The sequence below is a fragment of the Anomalospiza imberbis genome, chromosome 20, assembly GCF_031753505.1.
Source record: "Anomalospiza imberbis isolate Cuckoo-Finch-1a 21T00152 chromosome 20, ASM3175350v1, whole genome shotgun sequence".
Taxonomy (NCBI): Eukaryota; Metazoa; Chordata; class Aves; order Passeriformes; family Viduidae; genus Anomalospiza; species Anomalospiza imberbis.
In genome coordinates, this window is record NC_089700.1 from 1,759,502 (window position 1) to 1,786,071 (window position 26,570).

Consider the following 26,570-nt stretch of genomic DNA (forward strand, 5'->3'; position numbering starts at 1 on the left):
CTGGAGACACTCTTGTTGATATGAATCAACACCAAATCCTTTTCAAAGCCTGACCTGAGGTATAATTTTTCTCCTGAGCTTAAAAAAAAAAAAGAAAAAGAAAAAAAATCCCAGAAAAGAAAATCCTTTGCATGCTCTTAATTTTGCAGCTTCTCACTTCTTGGAATTTCTCCTTGTTCTGGAACTGTGATCCACTGTAGCCAATAACCACATATGAGGTGGCTGTTTCTGAAATGCAGGACACAGCTCCTGAAGGGTCTCCAAAGAGCAGCACATGCCCCTTACTCCTGATTTCACTGAGGTGAAAAAAGAAAGCCAGGCAGCAGGAAGGCAAACCCCAGTCACTGAATGTCCCAGTCAGATTCTGAACAACCCTGAACATACTTGCTGCTGCCATGTATTTAAGACATGCCACGAAGATGCTGTCCTGTCACAGCTGGGTTCTCATTTCCACGTTAAATTAATACAGTACAGCTGATCCCATTCTCAGAAAGATGAAAACTGTGCATAACACTTCTGCCTTCACAGCCCGCTGAGCAGAACACGACAGATGTTAAGATAACTGCTGCTCTATGGCCTTGTTGGGGTGGTGACAGGAACTCCTCAGTGTGGGGCGCAGTCTAAGGAGAGGGGACAAAGCCCAGAGCGGCAGCCCCAAGGATGGCCCAGGCTGCAGCGAGGTGTGCTGCCATCAGGGAATGTAGAGCAATATTTGCTAATTGCATTGGCACTCTGTGTGACCTCGCCAGGAAGGTAAAATCACTATATAATTATATTGGCTTCTTGGAATTTCCTGTAGGGATGTCCTACTGTAACTTAGGTCGGAAAAGCAAGCAGGAAAATGCCAAAATGACCACACAACTTCCGACCAGACCCCTGGGGGCAATCAGGGGACAGTGGCCACCCTCCCACGCTTCAGCTTGACTTAAGCAGCAGTTTTCCATGATGAGAAACCTGCTGGAAATGAAAATATGTAAGGGCCAGGGAGCCACTGAGGTAAAAGAGTCTCTGGGGAATGGAAATAGTTTGTAGCTGGACAGAAGAAGTGCTCTGTAGACCTGTGTGGCCTTTTGTCAGATTATGCCCTTTTCTGACCCAGAGATGGGGCAACTGAGAGGCCTTTTAAAAACTTTTATTATATTTTCAGTCTCATGTGAAGGGTGAGACAATACACACTATAATTCATGCCATCATAATCAGAAGCTAACTATATCCTAATTACAAAACACTGTAAGTGTTTCTTGGCCTATCAGCTTTTGCCACACCATGCTGTAGATGCCTTAAAGCTAATTATCTAAAATTACCCCTTGTGAGTCCTACTACAATGCATCTTTCATAGCTCTATTTCTCCAAAATATCTAATCTTATTTACAAAACCACCCTTTGAAACCATTTCTCTCTCAACAATGTCTGTCCTATTCCATGGCATTTCTAAGTCAACATTTCTTATCTCAAGGTTTACATACAGATACATACTATGTGAGCCTTCTGTCAAGCTTTACAAATTCTCTACAAATCCATTTCCCACAGCCTTGCAGCACTGTAGGAAGTTGTGGCACATGGGGACATTGCTGTAAAAGGCAGGGAGACAAACGACAGGGGTCTGGTCTTTACGTTGTTTTCCAAGTAATGGCTTGTTCTGACATAAAAATTCCTGTCTTCAAAGTATGCCTGATCACAGAGTAGACTTCTGCATGGGGCATCCAGAGAAGGAGAGCTGGTGTTAAGCCTGGGCTAGTGCTGCAGAGCTGCTCTTCACTGAGACACATGCTAACAGAATTTGGGACCTGGTCTCAAAGTGGGAAAATGCACCAAACTCCCAGGATAAATGAAGTTCCAGCCAGCAATCACCTCAAGGCTGGTAAAGTTGTGTTTACCTGGTATCTGTAATATGTATTTATTCCTGACTATGCATGCACCCTGTTTGTTTGAGAATTAGAATAAAGAAAATGATTAGCAATCTTATTTTGATGCATTCATTTTGTGTTTTCCCCAACTACTTTGCCTGCTGAAAAGAGCAATTATCAGTGACTTCTGAGCGTGTGCCCTTTGGAGGTTCAGCTCAACAAACTCCCAGTTTAGCAAAATGAATGTAAGATCCATTCCTGCATTTTGGTTATTTCTTAATATACCAGTTTTATTGCAACGTATCAGTTACCTGCCTGTGTTGGTAGCTGGTGAGTGATCTCTCCCTGCCCTTTTCTGCACCCAGGAACCTTTTGTTGTATTTCCTTTCCCCTGCCAGGCAAGGAGGGCAGTGACCGAGGGGTTTTGGGGGGCACCTGGGGGAAATCTACCACCATGGGTGTGATACATGACAAAAAAAACCCAGGCAGAATAGCCCTATTTGAAACAGTGAGGAAAGTGGAGCCATCTTTAATTTTCCCAGCTGCAGGTATGCACAGAAAATCAAGCTCCTGAAACTGTGAACCTATCTGACTTTTCTTTCACTGAAGGGAAAAAGGTCCCTTTTGAGTATGTTTAAAAAAAAAAAAAAAACAAATTAAAAATACCCCAGACAAGAGACATTCTCAGCCGGCTTTCATTGCCTGGGAGTGTTTTTACGGCCAACTTATAAACTGCTCAAAACAGGTTTTACAAAGTAAAGAAAACACAGTCAGGACCTAGGCAGGAGCCGTGGCTAAAGGTCTGAGCACATGGAGTTTACACTGAGCCCAGCCAAAGTGCAGCTCACCAGCTCGCTGCACACAGGCCAGCCCTGCCTCTGCAGATGGTGCAGGCATGCAGCAGTCAAATCCGGGTGACATATTAAGCTCGTGACAAAGCAATGATGACAAACTTCCAGACAGAGACGCTGAGACCGCAAACACGACTGCCAGAACACAGACAGAGAGCAGCAAGAAAAGCCAGCCCTCACAAAACCCCCAAGAACAGCAACAGCCATGGAAAGATTTAAAGAATCTGTCTCAAAATGCAAACTGGGAGTTTCCTCAGGCAGCCTCTCAGACTGTGAGCACAGGGCAGCCAGAGCCCAGCTCAGTGGGTGCTCCAGCTCCTGCTCTTCCAGTCACCAAGCCTTTAACTGCTCAGGGATTTCTCCCACAGCACCTAAAACGTAACACAGGGACTTGAACTCTTTTTTCATTTCTTTTCTGCTAGATGTAGAATTTCTATGTTTAATTTTAACATAAATCTTTAAAATTGAATATATTTTTGTGTGTTTTTTGATAGCATGTATTTATTACTTCTTGGGAATCTATAGTTCTGTTTTCCTTCCATGTTAATCATAGAATCAAGGAATGGTTTGGGGGCTGGAAGGGACCTTAAAGCTCATCCAGTTCCACCCCCTGCCATGGGCAGGGACACCTTCCACTATACCAGACACGTCACGGGGGCTCTCACTTTTATAAGTTCTGCTCCATTTGCACATTGGAGTTCATTGTCCAATTCCAGCTCCAGCCCATGCAGTCCCATCCTGTTTGTTTTTCTCTCTTCATTCCACGTTGTTTGTGCTCTTGGGCCTGAGATTTGGATCATTTGTCCTTGGTCCCCAGCTAGAGCAGGAATTGTTTTGTCTCCCCACTCTGTGCAGAGAGCTCACCATCCCCTAATATGAAGCCCAGACCCACACACTAAAGCAGCACAGAATGTGAAAAATAGAAAAGCTAAAGCTGAGGCATCGCAAGCTCTGTCCATCCTGGCCTTGGACACTGCCAGGGATGGGGCAGCCACAGCTGCTCTGGGTGCCCTGTGCCAGGGCATCACCACCCTGACAGCCAAGAATTCCTTCCCAAGATCTACTCTAAACCTAATGTGCTGTCCATTCTCAGCAGAACTGGTGAGTAAAAGCCATTACAGCCAACCCCAGGCCCTCTGCGATCCTCTGTTTGTAGCAGCCTAAATACAACACTCACACTCTTCAGATTTGGCTCTCAGATTTGCAATAGTGAAGATTCTACCAACAGAAACTACCTAGACAGTCTGTTTTTCCATCTAAAATATTCAGTACTTCTCATGTTTAACTGGTCCATTTTATAATGGTTTCTGTATTTCTTGGCTCTCAGTTCCACTGTCTTTTCCCACAAGACAAACACGTGACTCCTTCCACAAGTGACTTCAAGCAATATCCCTGATTTTCATGGTGGTGGAGGCCCCATCCTATTCCATGGAAGACAAGGTTAATCTTACAATAAATGCACTTTTCCAACAAGGGTGTGACACTGGGCCAGGGTTCTCATCCAGTGCAGTGCTGTATCCAAGGAGCTCTTCCCTGTGCTGGGCTGCAGGGACACAGCCAGGCTGCACTCTGAACACACCTGGCTGTCCACTCAAGCAGGGTTGTTGATTTCTTCCTCAGAAACTTGAAGAATCTTCAGCTGTTCAGAGGTAAGTATGCACATTTATAAATAAATGAATAAATACAGACATGCTGAAAGTAGAGATAACTTATGACTGTGCCCATGTAATTTTCTAAAAAAGCAATTTGGTTTGGAGATGGAGATGTGTCTGCTGAATCTAGTCAGGATGGTCTAGAGCTATGCTGTTACTCCTGCAATTCTGCATAAATCACACCAGTCATTATTTTGTTAGGGAAATCCATGGGAAAACTTTGTGATTCTTCAGTGTCACAAAAAATCATCAGGAATAAGGAATGCAGAGCCAGCCAGTGTGCAAGGGGGCAGGCAGAGCCTTCCTTCCAACTCAGAACTGACAACCAAAGGAAAATCCAGCTGGGCCAGGCTGGGAGAGGGAGGCATTTCCATGTTTCCCTGATTCAGCACAGCTGGGAAAGATGTGTTCCCAGTCAGGCCCTCAAACCACGAGCACAAAGAAACATCACAAAGATCTTCCCCCAGTGCCCCTGAGCTCCTGCCCACGGCTCACCCAGGGGCTGAGCCAAGCTCCTGGCACACACAGCGAGGTGATCCAATCCTCAGGGGCCCAATTTCCTCCTGCACCAAAGATTTCCTTTAGCAGTTTGAGTTCTCTCCCAGGACTCCCCAGTGCTATCTTGGCCTGGCTGCAGCCAGAGGAGACAGGGCTCCTCTAGGAGACAATTAGAGAGGTGTTTTATATGGTGCTGGTCCTCCCCAGGGACTCTACGAGGAATCTGTGAAGTTTCATCCACCTTGGTGAACATCAGCTGTGGGAGCCCCTGTCTGCCTTGCTCTCCCTTCTGGACAAGGATCAATACTGCCAGGGGTTCTGCAGCTCGTGGGTAAGGCAGTGCCTTACTCTGATGAGTGGACAAGGAAAACTTACACAAGCTGCTGGAGAATTCACAACAGCCAAGAGAGCAAATCTCCTGCTGCAGGGACTCCAGAGCCTTCACCTCACACAGCAAGTGCAGCCTTTTCACCATTTAGCACTTGTTTCCAAAAACAAGCCAAGGGCTCCAATGGAAGGAGAACAGGCTGAGAATCAGTGAATCATTTATGCTGGAAAAGACCTTTAAGATCATTAAATCCAACTGTAAACCTCACAATGAACAGAAGCTGGGAACAAGCACCCTATTTAGAACAAATATATATATATCAGTAAATAAGAGGGAAATGCAACAGACAGAACCAATTCATGGGTTTTCACTGGAGGCAGACAGGTTTTCCTGCTTTTTACACATTAAAGCCATTCACAGCCTCTGTGCTCAGCTGGTACAGAGGTCTGCTGTCAGACTCCTCCACACAGCATCCACAAAAAACCTCCAGAAACCTCCAGGTACTGAGAAAAGATAAACCCACACAAATTACTGGACTCCACCACTGAAACATTGAAAAACCTGCTGTTCAGAAGAAGTCCTGGTAGAGTAAGTGGCAAATAAATGTTTTGGCCATTTTAAAAGTATTTTGGGTAGCCATTCCAGGTTACTGTTGAAATGATTATGTAGGAGGTTCTCAAAAACTGGACTTCAGTGAAAGTTTCACTTTGAAATAACATTCCACCAATAACTTGCTCCATGCCTTTTTCTGGCTTACAGCAAATACCATGTCTTTCTTCTTCATGTATTTAAAAAACAAGAGGGTTCCTTCAGATTGTCACTGCAAATAGAATAGGGAAAGGTAATTCTACTTGTGGTTCTACTTACTGGCTTCACGGCCTTAGAATGAAGCCAGTTTCCTGCTCACACAAATGTGAACATTTCAAAAGTTATGAATAAAATCAGTGCACTCTTTCATTGCTCTTCTGTTTCCTGAAATAATACTTATACTGTTTTTTAACAGAAAGTCAATTTACACTGAAAAACTTATTATACACTGGATATTAATCTGCAAACCCCATCTTATTTTGACCAATAGGAGATGAAAAGGTGATATCCAAAATGCACAGCTATTTTGCTGTAGTAATCCTAGACTGATCAGTCCATGGCCACACTGTAACTACAGAAAAGCTCCGTGCCATCAGTATTCCAAACACAGGCAGACAGGCAGATGTCCCATTGCAGAGGGAGTGCCAAATGTCTATCAATGAGATGTTACCATGGCCAGAAATAACCGAGGTAGGATGACTGAGTGGCTCCTTTGTGAGACAGTCCAAGTGGGGGAAATATTTACTCTTCAAGTTGAGAAATCTAAAATCAATCTAATGTCACTTAAAAATAGGAGTTGCACTGCAACTGATATGCTGATCATAGAAACCACACAAGGAAGATGCTGCTATTTCTGTAAATACAAGGCAGTGGAAATGTAGTTCCACTGAATTCAGGGAATCAACACTCATTTATGGTAGATGAAAATCTGATCTTTTATATCAGGAGAAAGGTAGGATAAATAATACCCCACCATACCAGCAGATTCCTGTTAATGCCCCCAACTTAAATGGATTTACACCAGAATTTATTTTTTCTTGGACTCCCCACTTGAAAAACTACACAGACATTACAAAAAAATATTTAGCAAGATTAAAAGTAACCAATCACTGAAGTTTTCTGAAAATTCTACTACTCGAAAACTACATGGACAAAATTCAAATGCACATTAGTGCTCTAAAACCCAGTTTCTATTTTCATAAGCCATTTCAGCCACTGAGGAGCCTGAACTTTGCTGTCGCCCAAGAAAGTTTAGGACTGCAAGGGATGAGCCACCTTTTGCTAAAAGCCTCAGGCTCCTAAGCCCCTGCTTTTACAGATCTGAGCCACAGCTCAATGGTGAAGCTTACAGACAAATTCTGGTCTTTATACCTTTCATCAGCTGCAAATGTCCATTCACACCAACATTCTACTACACTGCAAAGGAAACAGAGCAAAGAAAGAATATCCTCATCCTGAGGGCTGCTTGATTTGATGAGTAAGTACCACCAAAAACTTCAAATGCCTTCAAACTCCCCCAGCAGCAGTGACAGCAGCAATCTCGAGCCCTTCTGGCAGGACAGGTGGTGTGCTAAAGTGTCTTGTGTTATCCTTCCTCACATCCAACTCATCTGTTCCTTTACTGAAGAACACAATCCACATTGTTAGCTTTGTGTGTATCTGTGGTTTATGTAACATTTTGTGCTGTCTAATTGGTTCACCAGCAATTAAAAATAAACCCATGGCAAAGCTCCACTGGCTGGTTTCACCTTGTCACAAATGTGCTTGATGCTCACTGTGTCTTAAATAAAATGTATCACTGGGAGGGAGAGATTTTTTCTGTCGATTTTTTGCCACCATTTGGTATAATTATTCCTGACAATTTGCCCATCACACTGCAAGAGTCTTTCCAGAAGGAGAAAAATACTACTTTGTGTTCTTGTGATCACAAGTCTAATTGAGCGGAAAACAAATCTGTTAAAAAGAGAGAAAAAAAGAAAAGGGGGAAGAAAAAAAGATAAGAATAATGAGAGATTGTGGAAAGACAAGCTAATCTTGCACTTGGTTAAAAAAATACGATGAGCAAAAGAACAAGGAAACGTGCAACCAAGCACTCCTGGAAATCTGAATAGATTTTCTTCCCCTGAATTCCAGAGGAACTCTCTGCAGCAGATGCTGTAATATAACTGATGACATTCAGGCCCATTTTACTGTAATGTACAGGTGTTTTTCCTGGTTTTTAATGCTGCCTTTCCATATTCCCTCTGAGCAGGGGCCTGGCAGTGGCTGGGGCAGGGCACAGCTCTGGAGCTGATGGGCGAAGGGCCCTTCCCTCTCATCTGGGGCAGCACAAACGAGGGCCACGTGTGTAATTCAAGCTGACAGGAAACATTAGCATTGCTGTACACTTTGTCAATTAAATGATGGTTTAATCAGCACAAATCTGAATGGTCAAATAATGTTATAATTAAAAGGAAATAATGGAAAGTGGTGTGGTGATTAATTAACAGAACAGCAAGTACCAGCAGCACATCTTGTCTGTGATATCACTTCTCCCCCGCTCCACGCTGGCTGCGGTGGGGGTGGCGGGAGGCACGCTGACCTTGCAGCCTCAGAAAATCCATTTCAGAGCTGCAGATCCAGCAGCAATGGCAATTTTCACAAGCTCAAATAAATGAGGGGGAGCTTTGCCTCTTTACCTTCCCTGCAGTGCTCTTGAAAGCACTGCCACACACGATCACTAGTGACTCTTGAGGCTTTTTTTTGCCTTCCTTTACAAACTGCAGAGTGGATACCTTGTAGACCCGGGACACCCTGACATAGATTCTGGAGCACCAGGAGATAATGCCCTGTGTTTATCTCCCACTGCCTGGTGTGTTGATCAGTGCAGCAGCCCTGTCCATTTCCCACCGCCCTGGCACACAGCAGCTGGTGCTGCAGAGTGTGACAGGTATTGTGACACAGGGTCAAACACTAAATCAAATTGTGACACACAGGATCAAATACAAAGTCAAATTGATCACCAAAGCACTGCAGCTCTCAGGAGGCTGCCCTGCTCTGCAGATGTGCACTGTATGTGGGATGAAAAGGTACACTACAATGTCAGGAGTTTTAAGATTCAAGAAAGAAAATAATTCAGTTTCCTTGTGGTGGGTGCTTGTCTCTGGACAGAAGTGATTAACTCTCAAATATTCCCAATAGTCGTGCCTCTAAAGGAACTTTAAAGCATCAGGGATGTTTTAAGAAAGGCTCCAAATGAAGGCATATAAAATTTGAAATTGTTTTTTTCAGATGACATAAACTTTTGTTGTAGATTAACCGTAACAGTTTTAAAAATCTGTGTTTGATTTGAGCTGGATGTGATCAAACCTTAGAATGGAACCTGCTGCTAAAGCTTTGCCTGCTGGGCTGTCATGGGATGCCAGCTCTGATGAGAGTGCCTGGCCTCCAGCAGCCAAAGGCTGGGATCACAAACACCATCCTTTCACTCTGGGTCATCAATCCAGCTCCTAATGGTCAAGAATCCACCAAAGCCCAACTCCTGGAACAGCACAGCCCCAAGAAGCACAGGCTGGCATTGTTGTGGTGCCCTGTGCAGGGACAGGAATTGGACTTTGATGATCCTTTGGGTACCCTCCAGCCCAGGATATTCCACGATCCTAGAAAAAGGCCTGCTGATGGATGTGTTAAAACCAAGGAGCAGAGCAGAAAGAGTCAGGTCAGGTCCTGTTTTTCAGCACAGGGAGAGCTGCCCCAGTGCCAGCCCATTCCAGCCAGCACATTTCCTGAGGTCCAGGGCTGCTGAACAGAGCTCTGAAGCCTCTTCACCCAAATTTGTCATGTTTTGCCTGATTACAGTGAAACAGCAACATGCACATTCAATCACGGGTAAAATGAGGGTGGGATGTTTTATTTAATATTTATACGCATGGCATACTGGCAAAATTACTGGCATCTGTATGTGTGTGAATGACTGTTTTGAGGAACATGTGTTGTGTGCAATGCTGTTTATTATCAGTAAATGAAGCCAAAAGCTAAGTTGAAAATGAATGCTAAATTAAAAATTATATAAAATGGAGTGAAATGATTTAATTAGCAGATTATAAGTGATATGCTTTACTATTAGAATTAACTTGGGAGGGATTGAGGGAAGGGAGGAGGAAAAAAAAAAACCTTGACTAGACACAGAAGGGTGGAAAAACATTCCTTTTTCCTCTATCTGTGGAGTTACAAACACAGCAACATATTGTCCTGGTGTTTATAATCACAGACTCTGCTGCCGTCACAGTGCTTGCTTAATGAGGCAGCCAGTTAGAAATAATGAGACTTTGAAACAAATTGTTCTCGCGTCTGAAAAGAGAAAGAGAAAGATGTGTGGTACTCTAATACAGCATTTCGAGCGCTTTGCTAACATCTCTGTACTTAACTCCTCGTACTGGATCCCTCCAGTGGAATTTATGAGTGGAGAAATGTCTTGTGGTTTCTTATAAAGCCAGGAAGAAAGCTCAGAACTCTATTTATTCCCAGGTTTTGCCTTTAACTTGTTGCCTTACTTCATTAAAAAAGCATTGCCCTGCTAAATTAATTAACACATGTGAAACACTTTGAACATTTTTGCTTGGTCTCTACCTTCAAAACGGAGTATTTCACTCCTGTAATGATCTTCTATTAAAATTGCCAATATTTTTTGCCAGCTGAAATTGATTTTGCTTCTCTGAGCTTCCAGGAGAAGCTGGAGAAGGAGCTGTCCCCCCAGCTGTCCAGGGGCCATGGGGGTGTTCAGGTGGGAAATCCACCCCTGCAGCCTGCACAGGGCAGCTGCTCCCCCCTGGCTCCCCAGCACTGCAGGCAGGGAGTGAAGGCAGACTTGCAGATTCTTCCCCAGCACTTCCCTGGACACCCCATCTGTCCCAGCACTCCTCCACAGAGACTTTTCCAACAGCATTTGGAGCTCACAGCCTGGCTCTCTGTCCCCAGAGTGTGGCTCCCCTGGGCTGCCTGTCAAACTCCCACTGCCCTGCTCCCAGGGAGAGGAGCCATGTGAGCCTGCAGCACCCTGAGAATGCTCCGTGGTCAATACAGCCTGGAAAAACCCCATCACCACACACACCCCCCTCTCTGATAGAATAATCCTGCTTAAATTCAGAACCCACAAAACCATGTCAACTTTGGTAAGCCTTCAAGGCCTTTCAATTATTTTCATTTCCAAACAGCAAATGTAAATAGATGTACAGGAACAGCAATACTTGGATTTATTTTGGTGGAAAGCCACAAGCAGCTGCCCCTGGTGACCAGCATTGCAAGGCTCCACTGCAAACCAGCATGGAGAAGTGACTCCAGGCTCTGACCCTGCAGAGCAGCTCAGCCTCACGGAAGGCTGAAACCTTCCAGCAGCTCTTCCTGGAGCAAGGACAGGGACGAGCTGCAGGAGGAAGGTGCAGAACCACGGGGAGGTGGAAGGAAGATGCTCAGCAGCATCCACGGAGCGAGGGCAGCCCTGGGAGGGAGCAGGGAGGCTGCCAGAGGGAAGCACAGCCAGCCCAAGGCTGCTCCAAGAGCAGAGCAGCTGCTGGCTGCTCACACAGCCATACAGCTGCTTCCCAGCCAACATGCTGCTCCCAGGGCTGAGCAGCAACTGCAGAAAACAACAGACGGCAAATAATAAGGGCTGTATATCACGTGGAGATTAAAAAAACCAGGTTCTTCAACTGAGCATGCTTGCACCTTTCTTGGTAGCCGAGATCCAGGACCAGGGGTTGAGTAATAGGAGCTCTGGCTCTTTCTCCAACAGCCAGAAAGGCCACACTTTGCAGTCTGCACACAGGACAACAACCCACATTACTTTCTAGGCATCTACGGGCATTGAGAAGCTGCTGTTCAAGTTGTTAATTTGAAAAGGAAAAAAAAAAAAGAAAATATAAGATGGAGAATGAACTTAGTAGAAACCTCTTTATATGTGCTTGCTTATAGAAAAAAAAGCCAATGCAGGCTGGAATGGGGGGGTGGGAGGATTTTTTCCCAGTCTCCCACGTACTCCTAAAATGGTCTGTGCATTGCCTGGAAGTAAATCAATACTAAGCACAGTCCAGGCGAGACTGCCATCTTACATGAAGCACTGACTGTAAAATAGACACAAAAGACACATGATACTCTCTGAGGTCCCCAGCAGCTATAATATCCATCCTTGGCAGCTCGCTTGACATTTCCTTGCCCTGCTTCCCAGTCCTCTTTCTTCTCCCTCCTCCCTCCCCCTCTCCCCCTGTCTCTAACAGCCATGCTCTGCTCTCAGGGGCTCGCCGACCGGGTGAACAGATAACAAACCTGTCAAGAAGGGTTTAGCTGGGGAATAAATCCTGCGCTCGCCAGGAAATGATGTGTACAATGGGAAAATACAAGGGATGACATGAGCCTTCCCTTCTGAGAGAGTGGCCAGGAGATGCTTAAAATGTTACAGCTCGTGCTAAATGGACATTGGGATGGCTGATTAGATCGTATCTCAGACCTTTCGAGTGCCTCCCTTCCTCCCCACTTCTCACTGCTACTGAAGACACACAAAGAAAGCAGACAAAGCCCATCCCTGCTTCCACTCCTTAAAATACATATATATTTTTTAGAGGCTTGGCCATGAAGAAGGTGGGGTTGGCACGTGCTAAGCTTAAGGTCAAGGCTAAAATCTCTTTTAGTGGTAGGAAGGATCACATGAAATCCACTGGGTAGTTACAATTTCCATTTATATAAGGGAATTAGAAAAGCAAGAACCTTATCTTGGGGACTTAATATATGTCTTGGCTTATTACTGTTTTCAAAGGGCCTTTTGCACAAATCTGATTTGCACTGGTGCAATAAAGATCCATTACACTTTTACACGGCAGACTTTGCATTTCTGCTCAGTATTTAATTATGAAAAACAGAACCCATCCCATAAACAGATGCTAATCACAGTAGGAGAGTACTTTCATTTGAGTAACAAGGTAGCTCAGAAAGTTTGCTTGGAAGTTTGCTGTATCAGCAAGAAGAGCTATTAGGGAGGAGAAAAGGGAGGGAAGAAGTGATTCCACCCTCCTCCCAGCCAGCATCTCCACGCTGGGATCTCAGGGATGGAAACAAGAGCAGTTCCATGTGGCACTGAGTTCCCTCTCCAGCACACATGCCTGAAGAAGAACCTTGTCTGCAGCTGCTTCTCGAGATTCTAGCACTGGCTGCCTCAGCCCAAACCCTCAAATTCCAGTCTTGGAGAACTCTGGGATTCAGGAGGAATCCTTACTTTTGGTCTCCAGTACAGCAAACGGTGCAGCCGCTTTTGAGGACTGTTCTCTACATCCAAGCACACACACCACGGCTCTGACAGGGATTTTTTAAAGCAGTCTCATTCACCACACTGATATTTTACAGAGCTGGGGAATCTGGCAAAATGAAATTGCTGCCAGGGCACTTCCAGCCCTTGAAATCCAAGATGCTGGGTTTTACTTTTTTAAAATACCTTTTGAGCTGCAAGTGTGGCTGCAGTGGATGGATATTACACAAATTGTGCCTGTTAAGTGCACAATGAGCAATACAGAGTAGATACAAGAGAGACAAGCTGTGGGCAAAGCAATGCCACTTGCACAGAGAATGCTATCCACAGAAATTCTAAAAGAGTTCAGTTATCACAAATTTGTCATGTAATGGTTCCTTAAAGTTTGATGTCACAATCAGGAAAACATGGATTTTGCTAACTTTGCACAAACTGGTGTTTAAATACACATTGCAAGGTTAAATCCACTGTGCAGCAACCAAGTAGACAAAAAATACAACTGCTTGCAATACTTGTTAGTCGATGGCAGCACCAGTTTACTTAGAGCAATATGTATAATATCAATATAATATACAACATATACATATAGTATATACATATACATAGTAACAATAAATGTTTATATTATATTATATTATATTATATTATATTATATTATATTATGTTATATTAATCTCTGCAATAATATATCCAGTATTTTCCAAGAGAAGCCACAGCCCAGGGTCCCCTGGTCACTGAGCAGCCCTGCCTAAGCAGATAAAACTATGTGAATGACAATATTGCTATAATGAAGGCCACACTTGGCCCAGACAAGTCTTCCTGTGCCTCTCCAAACTCTTTGTTTGAAACAAACAGACAACAACTCTTTGTGACATAACACAATGCAATAAACCTTGTGTGCACCATCTTGAAGGAACAATGCCTTTACTAAGGATATTTTAATGAGGAAATGCATAGACTAATTACTCTCTCTTCTAGCTTATCTAAAAAAAAATCCTGCACCTAAGAAATGCCGTGTTGAGGGGCATTTTTCTGGAGTTTTGCTTTCTCTGTTTGCTTTGAGTTGGGGTTTTGTCCTCATTTTTGGTGGAGCAGGCAAGACTAAGCAGGAGTGCCACAGAAATGGCTTCAGCTAAGAGGAAAAGAGGACTGTTGAGTAAGATCACATCTTCCTTTTTTATTCTGTGTAAGTGTTTTCTTAATTTGCAACTGGTATTTTAAGGAAGAGTCACACAAAGTACTTATCTATTATTAGAGGAGTTGAGCAATATAATATGATCCTGTTTATGCCCTAATAGCAATGAGTGATGAACTGGTTTGCCACAGACACCATTTTATTACTGCAGGGCCACATGTGCTGGGAGCTGCAGTGACCTTACACTCAGAGGTTCCCATCTTATTTTCTACTGCTAAGTGTTGCTTTTTTTCCATTTCTGGAGGGGAAGAAGGTCACTTCTCACTATTACTGTTCCATTAACTTACACTGCAGCACACCCATCCTTAATCCAATAGCACCTTACATTGTGCCTTTTAACTCCATAATGCATTCTTTTCCGAAGTCTTGCCTACACTGACCAAATTAGTACCTGAGGCTCTGGAGTCATCAGGAGCAGAGCAGAGAAGATGTTTAGTGAGAGTACTGAGGCATTGTCACAAATCTCTCTTCCTTTCACCTTTGCAGTTGTTAACAGTGAGTGATGGGCCCCCCACACATCTGCAGATCTGCACTGTTCCTGCATTCTCATTCTCAGACCAACCAAACATGCCACTTTTCATGAATTACTGAATAATGCTGATGCCTCACAACGTTTCTTGACATACATCAGAAAAGACAAAACTTGCATTTTAGCAATGCTGCATTTTATTAAAATTACTCTTGGGACAAAGTGTTGTTTGGAGCCAATGGGAATATGTGGGAGTAGAGGGTATCCTTGTCACACACACTGCTGGGAGTGCTGGGGCTCACTGTGGGACAAATTTTACTTTATTAAACAGTGCCTTTGCTCACCTGAAGGAAGAGACACAGCCCTTACCTGTGATTCATGTATCACTGGAGCCCCTCAGTAACACTGTCAGTATGATTTTATCTAGCAATTGGTCTAGGTGCAAAAAGTGGCTCAGGTTCAACTTGTTCTGCCATTTCTAATTTATCTTCTTTAATAAATAAATAAACAAATAAGCAGGGATGTTTTATTTAAGAATCTGATTCTAGACATATCAATGCATTAACATGCATCCCTGCAGATTCAGCCTTTTCTGATTGAATTCTGGATCATTTTTACTCATTGAATGGAATAGGAAAAGTCCAGGATGCCAAGAGAATAATATACTACAAGCTGGTGTTATGATGACATGCTTCAAATAATCCCCTGCCAAAAAGAAATTTAATTATAGCCATTGTTTGTATTATTCAAACGACTATTGACAGTAAATCTATCCAGCATGCCGTTTCCTCTTTGTATTCATTGCAGCCTTTAGACTGGAAGGAAAAAAAAAAGAAAACTACAGAAAAGAAAATGTTCTCCCCCCGTACTCCTTCTCTGGCATCAGGCTGCACGAGGCCACTGAAGCCCAGTTGATTTCCCAAGTCCAATTATTTTGCAGTACACAATCCTCCAGAACAGCCCGGCTCACCTGGGGACCCGGGCTGCCTAAACACGCCGCACTTAATGGAGTCCCTGAAGTTGTCTCCATTTCATTGCTTCTAACTAATAGGCTGTGATATTTTTTTTCCCCAAACAGACCACAGCTCTTCCCACTCCTCTCTCCCGTCCTCCACGCAAAATCCAAGTGGCTAACGAGGCATTAGGAGACCACCTCCACTGCAAACCTTCACCACCACCTACTGACTATGGGCTGGGCGCCACAGCGCGCCCACCCACCTGAGCAGCTCCTGCTGCACCTCCTGGGCTCCTCCCTCACCTCCTGGGCTCCTCCTGCACCTCCTGGGCTCCTCCTGCACCTCCTGGGCTCCTCCCTCACCTCCTGGGCTCCTGCTGCCCCTCCTGGGCTCCTCCCTCACCTCCTGGGCTCCTCCCTCACCTCCTGGGCTCCTCCTGCACCTCCTGGGCTCCTCCTGCACCTCCTGCTCACCTGGGGGCTCCTCCCTCACCTCCTGCTCACCTCCTGGGCTCCTCCCTCACCTCCTGGGCTCCTCCTGCACCTCCTGGGCTCCTCCTGCACCTCCTGCTCACCTGGGGACTCCTCCCTCACCTCCTGGGCTCCTCCCTCACCTCCTGGGCTCCTCCTGCACCTCCTGCTCACCTGGGGGCTCCTCCTGCACCTCCTGCTCACCTGGGGACTCCTGCTGCCCCTCCTGGGCTCCTCCCTCACCTCCTGGGCTCCTCCCTCACCTCCTGGGCTCCTCCTGCACCTCCTGGGCTCCTCCCTCACCTCCTGGGCTCCTCCTGCACCTCCTGGGCTCCTCCCTCACCTCCTGGGCTCCTCCTGCACCTCCTGCTCACCTGAGCAGCTCCTGCTGCCCCTCCTGGGCTCCTCCCTCACCTCCAGGGCTCCTCCCTCACCTCCTGGGCTCCTCCTGCACCTCCTGCTCACCTGGGGACTCCTCCCTCACCTCCTGCTCACCTGGGGGCTCCTGCTGCACCTCCTGGGCTCCTCCCTCAACTCGGGCTCCTCCCTCACCTCCTGCTCACCTGGGGGCTCCTCCCTCACCTCCTGGGCTCCTCCCTCACCTCCTGCTCACCTGGGGGCCCCTCCCTCACCTCCTGCTCACCTGGGAGCTCAGTCCTTCCCCTCCTGGGTTCCTCCTTCCCCTCCTGGGCTCCTCCTTCCCCTCCTGCTCACCTGGGGGCTCCTCCCACACCTCCAGGGCCCCCCCCTTCACCTCCTGCTCACCTCCCACGCTTCTCCTTCCCCTCCTGCTCACTTCCAGGCTCCTCTCTCACCTCCTACCCCTCCCAGGTGCCGTCCTATGGAGCCCCATGAGCCTGCAGGGGAGAGAGCAGCAGCAATGCCCTGGAGGGATGCACTGCAGGCTCCGGGCTCTCCTCATGCTCAGGATGAGGAAGGAGGCTTCCCCCATGGTGCCCTGCAGCACCGTGTTAATCTATCCTGGTTTTTCCTCCCCGTTGGCCTTCCCTGCCCCTTTTTCCCTATATGTTCAAGTTCTAGAGAGCTGTCCCTTCCCTGTGTTCCCACTGGTTTGTGTAACCCTGGCATTCCCTATTGGTCCCTTCCCTGTATTTATACCCTGGACCCTCCTTTGTCTGTGTCTTTGGTCCCTGGACCCCTTCCATGTTAGACCCTAATAAACTCTTGTTGGAACTCCATGCCTGGACCCTCCTGTGTCTTCACTGTTGAATTGCTTCGTCTGTCTGTCTGTCTGTGTGTGCTGGTGCTCCCGTGGCTCCTGCCCCTTGGCACAAGACACTCTCAGGGAAGGTTGTGCCCACCACCACCAGGGAGCACAACACCCTCCCAGCTTCATCTTTCATCAGAACAACATAAAGAGGAATTAAAAACACAGTCCTGTAGCTAGTGCCTGCTGGCGTGAATGCTACTAGAACCCTTCAAGGCTTAAGAAGTGCTTTTTCTTAATGTGCTGATGCTTTTAATGATTTTAGTATAATCTATTTTTTTTCAATCCCAACCTGCTATTTCTATGCATGTACAACAGGCCACGTGTCCAGCAACAGAAAGAAAATTGCTGCTTCAGAAAAGTCACTTGTGTGAATTGTGCATCAAAGCATGATCTTCTGCCTCCCTTTTTCTCCTAAATCCCATTGCTTTTGGGATTCTGTATCACCTCCCTTTCAGTGCCTGTCTCAGCTAGCCAAAGTCCAGTTATAAAACACCTATTCTCAAAATAAAAACATTGATTAGAACACTAAAAGTGCCAATGTTTGCAGGTGATGAGGTTCAAAAGTAGGAGGATTTTGAGGTGAATTTTACTGTCATATTTAGAAAGCCCCACACAGTTGTTGGGGACAAAGTCCTGCTCACTGAGGAGTCCAGGCAGGGCTGGAGCTGAGCTGCCTTTGTCATCTGGCCCTGGAAGGCAGGTTTTACTCCTGCTGGGGCAGGCTGCAGTGACAGATCTCTTACAGGCATCCACAGAAAGCAAACCACAATATTTTGTTTGGTTGGTTGTGTTTTTGTTGATTTTGTTTTGTTTTTTGGGTTTATTTCGTTTGTTTGGGTTTGTTGGTTGGTTGGTTGGGGTTTGTTTTGGTTTGGGTTTTTGGGCATTTTTTTTGTCTGTTTTTCCCTCCTAAAATACTATTCTGAAGTTTTCTGGAACGTAAAATGATGAAGAGAGGGAAAAAATCTTCACACCCCTTCACAGGGAAGGGCTGACCCTCTGCAAGGCCCAAGGCTGGTGACAGCCCTGGGGGACAGGAGGTGACACAGCCTGGCCTGGGAGAGCCAGGGGAGCTGTTGAGCCCTGGGAGCATGAAACCCTGAGAAGCCTGGTTTGATCTCAGAGCCTGGGCAGGGGCTGGACTAAAGCCTGCCTGTAATGGATTCTTTGCTTCTTTGCTGCCAAGGGCGGGATTAAGTGGTGAGATGGAATTTCTTGTTGGGACTCAGATGTTTATTAGTTCTTATCCATGTCACAGTCTCACAAACCCTGAGTGTTACAGCACTTCACTCCAACAAACTGAAAATGGAGCCCCATTTCTCTCTCTACAAGGTCTTTTAAGGGTAAACTGTGCAATTAAGAAATGACACCTGAGTTATATTTACTTTTAACACACTAACCAATCACCTGTGCCCGCAATGGGGACTTTTTAATCCAATTACACAAAACCACCCAAACCCATGGAGAAGAAGGTGAAGAAGGACCAGTCTGCACCCTAAAACCTCTGTCTTGCTTTATATCTATTACTATATTCTAAAACCTTAAACTCTCAAGTTTTCCACCCTGTGATATCACACACTTCTATTCAAACTCCACACCCACAATCCCAGTTCAATCAATCAATTTTGGAAGCCTTCTCCACGGACTAAGGTCAATGCAGTGTTCTCTTGGGGACCAGTGCCTGCCAGCACAGAAAGTCTAAAATTCTCAGCAACCAGGGTTCCAGCATGCCTGGAGTCCCTTCAGCCCGAATTATTCTATGATTCCCCCATTCCTTACAGCAGCAGACAAGAACTGCACTGATGGTTCTGAACAACAACAACTGAGGGCATGCCAAGGCTCCTCAGAGGGGGTGGAAGGGCTGGATGGGCACAAAAGGTTGCCAGGGCACAGCCAGCCCTGTTAGGGAGGGCTTTGATTCTGCAAAATCAGAGAGTAGGAGCCTCTCTGGAAAGTGCAGGGCTGAGGGGAAGTGAAAGGCAAAAGCCTGCTCCTCCTGTGCCCTGCAGTTTGCAGGCGAGGCCGTGCCCTGCTCCCAGGGAAGAGGGACACAAACTCCGGGTCCCTGAGGAGCTCTCTCATCACTGACAGCTGCCTCCGTGCTCTGCTGCACCACAACTCTGCCAGACTTTTTAAGAAGCATTTGAAAAGAAAGTAAGGAATATTTTATGGTTAGGCTGTGATTGTTTAAGGTATTTTTTATTCTTTTTTTTTTTTTCCCATTGAGTTACATATATATTTTTAAATAACAATAAATAAGTACAGAGAAGTAAAAATCACACTTCTTCATGACAAGCAGAAAACCCATCCTGGGTCACTACTCATCTAACCATCTAGTAAAAGTTCTAGCTTGATAATCTGTTGTGAAGAGGAAGTGAAACACTTCCATTTCCTATTTAAAATCCATTTAAAATATTTACAATCATCAGGACTGTATCATGTGAGAGCTATGGACCCAAGATCTGAGCAAATAAACAAGGTTTTGGGAATGAAAGAACTCAAACTGAAGCAATAAAGAAAACTAAACCACCAATGTATAAATTCCACCTAGGACAGTGGTTTCCTATGTTTTTGTCCTCAGTGAAAGACAAAAGTCAGCAGAGGGAGGGATGATGGTGAGCTGGAGGTAGCAGGAGGTCTCACAGCTCTCAGTACTCCAGACACCTTCACTAGTGGGTGTCTTCCTACAATAAAAAAGGTAATAGCTCATTTGATGTAGCCTGGGCTATGTAAGCTGTCTGGGCACAGCAATTATCTTTCCTAAATAGCACTGAAGACAGTGGGACCTTATTTTTCTTCAGATCTTAAAAGAATACAAGTGAGGCTGAGGGGTGGGAAATTGGGCCCATCCCCTCCCTGCTGCAGGTGACAGGGCAGCAGGCTGTGTCCCCTTCCTGCTGACTGAAGAACAGGATCTCAGCAGATAATGTCCTGCACCCATTCAGTCTATTTCAGTTGTTTGGAAAGGTTTGGGCTAAAAAAGCATTCTAAAACAAACCAAAGCAAAACCACCTTGGACAACTCTTTTTTTACTTTCTTTTTTTAAACTTTCTTATGTCTGTGTGGGACAACTTTCCACCATCCTCAAAAGACTTTCAAATGTCTGTTAGAGTAGAGGACCATGCCTACCCCCTCTGTAACAAAACAATAAATGCTCAGTTCCTTACACTATCCAATGTACAGCCATGGGAACATGCAGAGAATATGAACAGAATCATAGCATCAAGGAATGGTTGGGGTTGGAAAGAACCTAAAAACTCATCCAGTGCCACCCTGCCATGGCAGGGACACCTTCCACCATCCCAGGGTGCTCCAAGCCCTGTCCAGCCTGGCCTTGGGCACTGCCAGGGATCCAGGGGCAGCCACAGCTGCTCTGGGCACCCTGTGCCAGGGCCTGCCCACCCTCACAGCCAGGAATTTCTTCCTAATCTCTAATCTAAACCTACTCTCTTTCAGTTTAAGGACAGCTGAGCTTTAATCCAAAAAAATCCCGTGTCCCCAAGGTGAAAGACCTTGGTTATCAACGTTTTGATAACCACATAAAACGTTATGCACACATAACCTACTGCACACATAACCCTCCCATCATCATGGCAGTTTTGAAAAAATATTTGCTTAATGCCATCATAGGAGTTAAGGATGTCAGGTCTCTTCTCCACATAGTGGATGGCTGAACAATGGCCATAATGACAGAAAACACTTCAGTGAAATTTGAATCTTCCAGTTTCCACAGCCTGGTAATGATTTATTAAAGAAATATGGATTCTGATCTAGTACCGATATCCAGCTGTGACGGGTAAAAACTCTCTAACAGTTTGAAGTTAGAAAGTGTATGTTTATTGCGGCGCCGGGCAGTGTGCGGGATAGCTCCCAAATATACACTGCACCTTTCAAATGATTACAGAGGCCTTTTATCCATACAAGTAGTGAATACCCAAAATACAAATACATATTCATCATTTTGGTTCATTCCATCCTCGCTTCGTATGCTAATCATTTCAAAAGCTATTAAGCATGCGTAGTTTGTTCCTTGAAATGGGTCAGTGGTCCCTTTCATGGGGAGGAGTGCCAAAATGAGGAAGTAAATGAAGTCTTCCTTGTTCTGACCTTTCTACCTTTTCAATGCAAATATGACAAATGAACCTTGGTAGAACTCCCATTCCCTGTCTTCCATTGGTTTCAGAACAGAGGAGGTCCACAACTGTCTTATGCTCCTAAAAGCTATTTGTCAGTTTCTATACTCTTCATTATAAACCCAGCTAACTGAACATTGTGTTGACAAGCAATCAATTATTAGTTAACTACTAACTCTTAACTTCATCGAGGCCTACTCATTTGTTTTAATTAACTCTAGTAAGGCTTATCTCTAACTAAAACCTTAGCTCCTCTAAAATCTCTAAATCCCTTAAAGTTTATGTTTCAGTAAAACCAGCAGAATTCTTTCATTTCTAGGTGTGGCCACATAAGTAAATACTGGGCTCTTCAAAAGCTACCAACAAACTTAATTTTTAGGTGCCAAGCCTTTGTCGCAAACCAGAACACTCAGTCTTAAATTTGGTATTTTGGGCAGTTTTCTTAAAACGGAGCTGTCCCATACCGCTAATCCCATCAGAAATTCTCTGCCAGACACAGGGGACATGCTGTGAGTGCTCCAGGATCCACATATAAACAACTGAGTGATCAACAACGATTTTGGAACAAAGCCTTGGCTCTCTCATGGCCTTTTAGAAGTGGTTAGTGCTTCTCTCCTTCTACCAGGATCTGGTAACATCACTTTTATCTGTTTGTCTTAAGATTTTGCCTTTTTAGGCTGGGACTGATGTAGAAGGACACCTATTACTGGGTTGCTCTGAATAATCTGTGCAGGTGAAACCCTTGGGTGAAAGATAGAAACTCCTAAAAGCAGCAAGAGTGCTGCAGATGTGCTGAAGGGAGCACGTTACTCTTGTTTTGGTTTTTGGTTTTTTTTGGTAAGAAGCTTCTTTAGAGGACCTGCACATACAACACTGCCTGCATCCATCCTACCTCCCCCAGACAGGGTCCATTTGCCTGAGGAAAAGGGGCTGTGCTGCCCAAGTGAGCCAGCACAACATCCAGATGGAAAGCCCCTCCGACCAGAGATGTCTTCAGGGCTTGCAGTCACTCCTAAGTCCCTGTACTTTGTTACTTAGAGCATGACATGTTAGTAAGGTTTAATCACACTTGACATTTAGCTTGAGGTACAGTAAGTACACCTAAATCACTGCTTTGGCCAAAAGTGGCTTTGATGTTCCCATGGGAGACAGTTATTGTTGCCTTCAAAGGTTAAACCCTGACTAACTCCAGAGGTGGAATGACAGGAGCTCAGGATGAGGAGGGAAAGCCTCTCCAGTGATCACCTACATGAACAGAATTTCTTCCACACAACCTATCATGACTGTGATAGTAACTTGCAAATATATCCTCTATTTGAAAAGATTTCCCAGAGAAGGAAGAGCTTTCCTGCTTTGCAGACACCAGTGTTACTGTGTTATTGCAGAGTACATATTAAAATGCATTAAGACATAACTAGGGTTGTCTCCATGTTATGCTGCTATTCTTAAGCTGTTATGTTACTAAGCCACATTGGCATTTTTCAACTTTCCTTTGATGTTCTCTCTATTATCTTTTTATAGCATAATCACACATTTTGGTATGTCGAAGATCAAAGGGAAGCTGGAGCTTCTAAGGCTAAGCCTGGATATGGGGCCTGTAACTAACTGAATTCATTATATTTAATAATATTCTCTAAGGAATGGCAGGGTGAAGTCATATGAAATAATAAACATGAAGGTAAATAGTGAAAAACTACTGGAGTAGGTTTAATGACAGTTTTGTTTTATGCTTCTCTTAAGTTCCTGCACCAACCCTGGCACCCTGCACTACAGGAGTGATGAGACTGACACTCAGGCCCTGACACCTGGCTGTGACAGCTCTTAATACTCCAAATTCTTCAGGTTAACAGCTCTCTCACCTAAAATGATACCATTTTTAATAGACAGTGATACTCTTACGGAGATTGTTTTGAACAAATGTTCTGCACTTGATAAACAAATTGAGGCACTTAAAAACATTCTCAAAGTAGACAGGTGTAAATAAGAAAACAGCTCTTTATAAAGAACTTAATTCCTTTAGGCACCCTGGAACTCCTGTGTCAAAAATACTCATCTTCTGGCAGGCTTGGTAAGATTAAAATTAGTTCTAGCTGGCGTCACCAGAAAGCTATAACACACAGCTGAATGACAGTCAAAAAGGTGTAAAATTCTCTTCTATTTTAGAGAGGACAAAGAAATGTATTCTAACTTGGTCCTTGTAGCTGAATGCTTACTGATGAGTGAAAGTGCAACCCTATTAATTACCTAAGCACTGGCTTTCAGCAAACAGCCCTGAACTGCACAGCCAGGTGTCATCAAGGGCTTGCTTTTCACACTTACAAACTGGAAGTTAATCTGAATAAACTTGGGAAGTGTGTTAATTGAACAGTGCTGCAAACCCCTGTGCAGACACAATTGCTAAGGACAGCAGCTTTCCTCTGGCTAGAGATTTCTCGGGTAATCCAAACAGGGTGAGGAGTTACTCACTCCTGAAGTGCAGTGACCAGCTTGATACAGCTGCTCCCACTGGCCTGTTCCAGAGGGAAATGGAACAGCTCAGGGCTCATCACCTTAACAGCAGCCTAAGGGAACTTGTCTCCCTCCCCACTGAGAGGGGCTGCAAGCTGTGCTGCCAAATCTTTCAATTCAGCAACAGGGCCAAGAGAGGAGGGGGCGGGAGAAGCAGCTCTTCCAGGGCCTGTCAAAAAGTAAGAAGTACAGAGGAATTAGGAAATGGCTGCTCCCTGTTTCTGCAGGTTCTTGGACTATAGCACCAATGGAAGTATCAGCATGGGGAGAAACAAGACATGGAAATGGGGAAGAAATGGTTTCTCTTGAACCTGAAACAACCTGGAATGGCTTCAAGGGTGGCAACTGCCAACTGGGAATAGGTAATTTCTTAAATGATCCCAATTACGCTGCAAGACAATACCTGACTAATGTGAAAGCTATTTAGGATGTAAACACAACTGAATTAACAATGTTCTAAATTTAAATAAGGGTCTACCAAGGAGCTTTTCGGCACACTTCTGTGTAAATCACACTTCTCAGCATAACTTCCTAAGAGTCTTCTTACAGCCAAGCCCTAACCTGAAAATAACTCTGTCCCTTCTCCACTGACATTTCACGGAGCAGAAATCACCTTCACATTGCTCAGGCAACACCCACACCTGCAGCAAGAGGGCAAACAGGGAGGATGGCAGAGAGCCACCTTATGGGCAGCAGCAGCTGCAGACCACACTGCATCGGAGGGCTGGGAAATCCAGGTGGAACTTTCCCAAGGAGATCACCACTGGCTACTCACCTCTAACGACCAAAAGCCATCAGGCAATCCAGTGCAATCCAGCATCTGAGAGATGTCCCTTGCAGAAAATGTTTTCTGGTGATCTCTACCTGTGTGTAACTGAAATTCTTGGTAATTATTGGAGAGAAGATTAGAAGCTCCTGGAACTTTGGTACTCTTCTGTTAGCCTGAATTTTGTTCTGAAGCCCCATAACCAATTACAAAGACTCTACTGACCTAGCTTTTAGAAACTGCAGCTTAATGGGAGAGGCAAAAAGAAGTGTGCTTTTTCTTTTATTCCATCAATTACACAAGATCCATCCACATCTCACGTGGTTATGACACATGCAACTCTTTCCTTGAGTTTTCTTGAGAAAGCCCTTGAGTGCCTTCTAATACCCCAACACACTGCACACACTTAGTCCTGTATCAAAGCTTTTCAGATTCAGCATTTAAATTCACAAAGAATAACCAAGAAATCAGCTTAACACCCCCAAGGGTGAAACTCCTCTCACCCAGGGCTGCTCTGGCTTGGACACAAAACCATCAAAATCCAGGAAACCACACACTCTGAGGGGTGGGCTTGGCCACTCTGAATCCCGTCCCAAGTGTTGGGATGCTCAGAAAACATGAGAAACCCATGAGGAGAAGGAACTGAGGGTTCAGACCTGCCTGGCACTGGTGCCAAACATCCTAACCCCTTCTCCCTGCTCCCCTGTTTACTGGAATACAAACAGGGGATCCAGGGAGTTTGTTTTTAGAGCGCTGCTCAATTAATCTTGGTTTTCTTGACAGACAACAGAGAACTAGTCTTGCAGTTCTGCATTAAGCATGCTCATTTTTTATCTCTATTTATTGTACAATAATTTAACTTTATTGAAGTGAGGGTTTAAGTCCCCAAGGCAGATTGAAGTGCTGAGCCTGGGTATTCCAGTGAAACAACAGTCCTTGTGCCTGTATTAGTGCCAAACTTCCCTGAAACACAGCAGCTCTTTTCCAGTATGTAAAATTTCAGTATTTAAAGTTCTACTTATTGAAACATGCAAAACCTACACAATTTTCCACAGAATATCTGTTTCTCTTTAAACATTCACCGTTTTTTTAAGAATTTCTCAGCATTTTTATTTATTTTATGAAAAGGATTCCCAAACATTTCTCTCTGTGTGACAAAATCTACTTGATGGGACTGACAGCTGGTACGACGTATCTCTAGGGAATATTCCAAACTGCCATTACACTTCATCTATGATCTAGTCAGGAGACAGAATTTAATTAATTATTTTCTATCCAGAAATATATATAACCCTAAACATTTGTAAGGCTCAAGTGCAAATGGCTGTGTATGAAGATCATGACCTCAATACAAAAATTAGTATTTCTCCAAAAAGCAGTAATGTAAAATCTGACCTTCTCTGAAGATTTTCAACTCTACACACTGGATGTGAAACAAGACAGGAAATGTTATTCCAGGGCTTTGAAAAAGAAAGTAGAGTTATACCCTTCCTCAAAGGGAACTTGGATTCTATCAGGTTTTGAAAAGTACTGCAAAACACTAAAAGTTGCCTGTGTTCTTGGCAGCAAAGCCTGTCTTAAGAACATGGAGTAGAAAATCATAATAAAGCGCAATACAACCTTCAGTTGTACACAGGGCTCCTAGGATGGGATTAAACAAGATTTTGTGTGATTTATTCGGAATGACACAGCCCCACAGTGGGACCTGGGGATGCCAATGGGACACAAAGTAAAAGCTCTGTGGTTTCCAGGAGCTCTGTCACTGCTGAAGCTGTGGGTCACACCTTGGTGCACAGGCATCATGT

At 44.8% G+C, this 26,570-nt stretch overlaps 1 protein-coding gene and 1 long non-coding RNA gene across 10 annotated transcripts in view; both read right to left on the reverse strand.

Annotated features, from left to right (window-relative positions):
- AUTS2 (activator of transcription and developmental regulator AUTS2) overlaps positions 1 to 26,570 on the reverse strand; it is a 785,653-nt gene that overhangs the window by 358,824 nt on the left and 400,259 nt on the right. The window lies entirely within an intron of this gene.
- On the reverse strand, positions 23,279 to 24,663 carry LOC137485584 (uncharacterized). Its single transcript, XR_011005381.1, has 2 exons — positions 24,561 to 24,663; positions 23,279 to 24,168 (listed from the first exon to the last, which is right to left on the reverse strand). It is a non-coding gene; the product is annotated as an uncharacterized lncRNA (long non-coding RNA).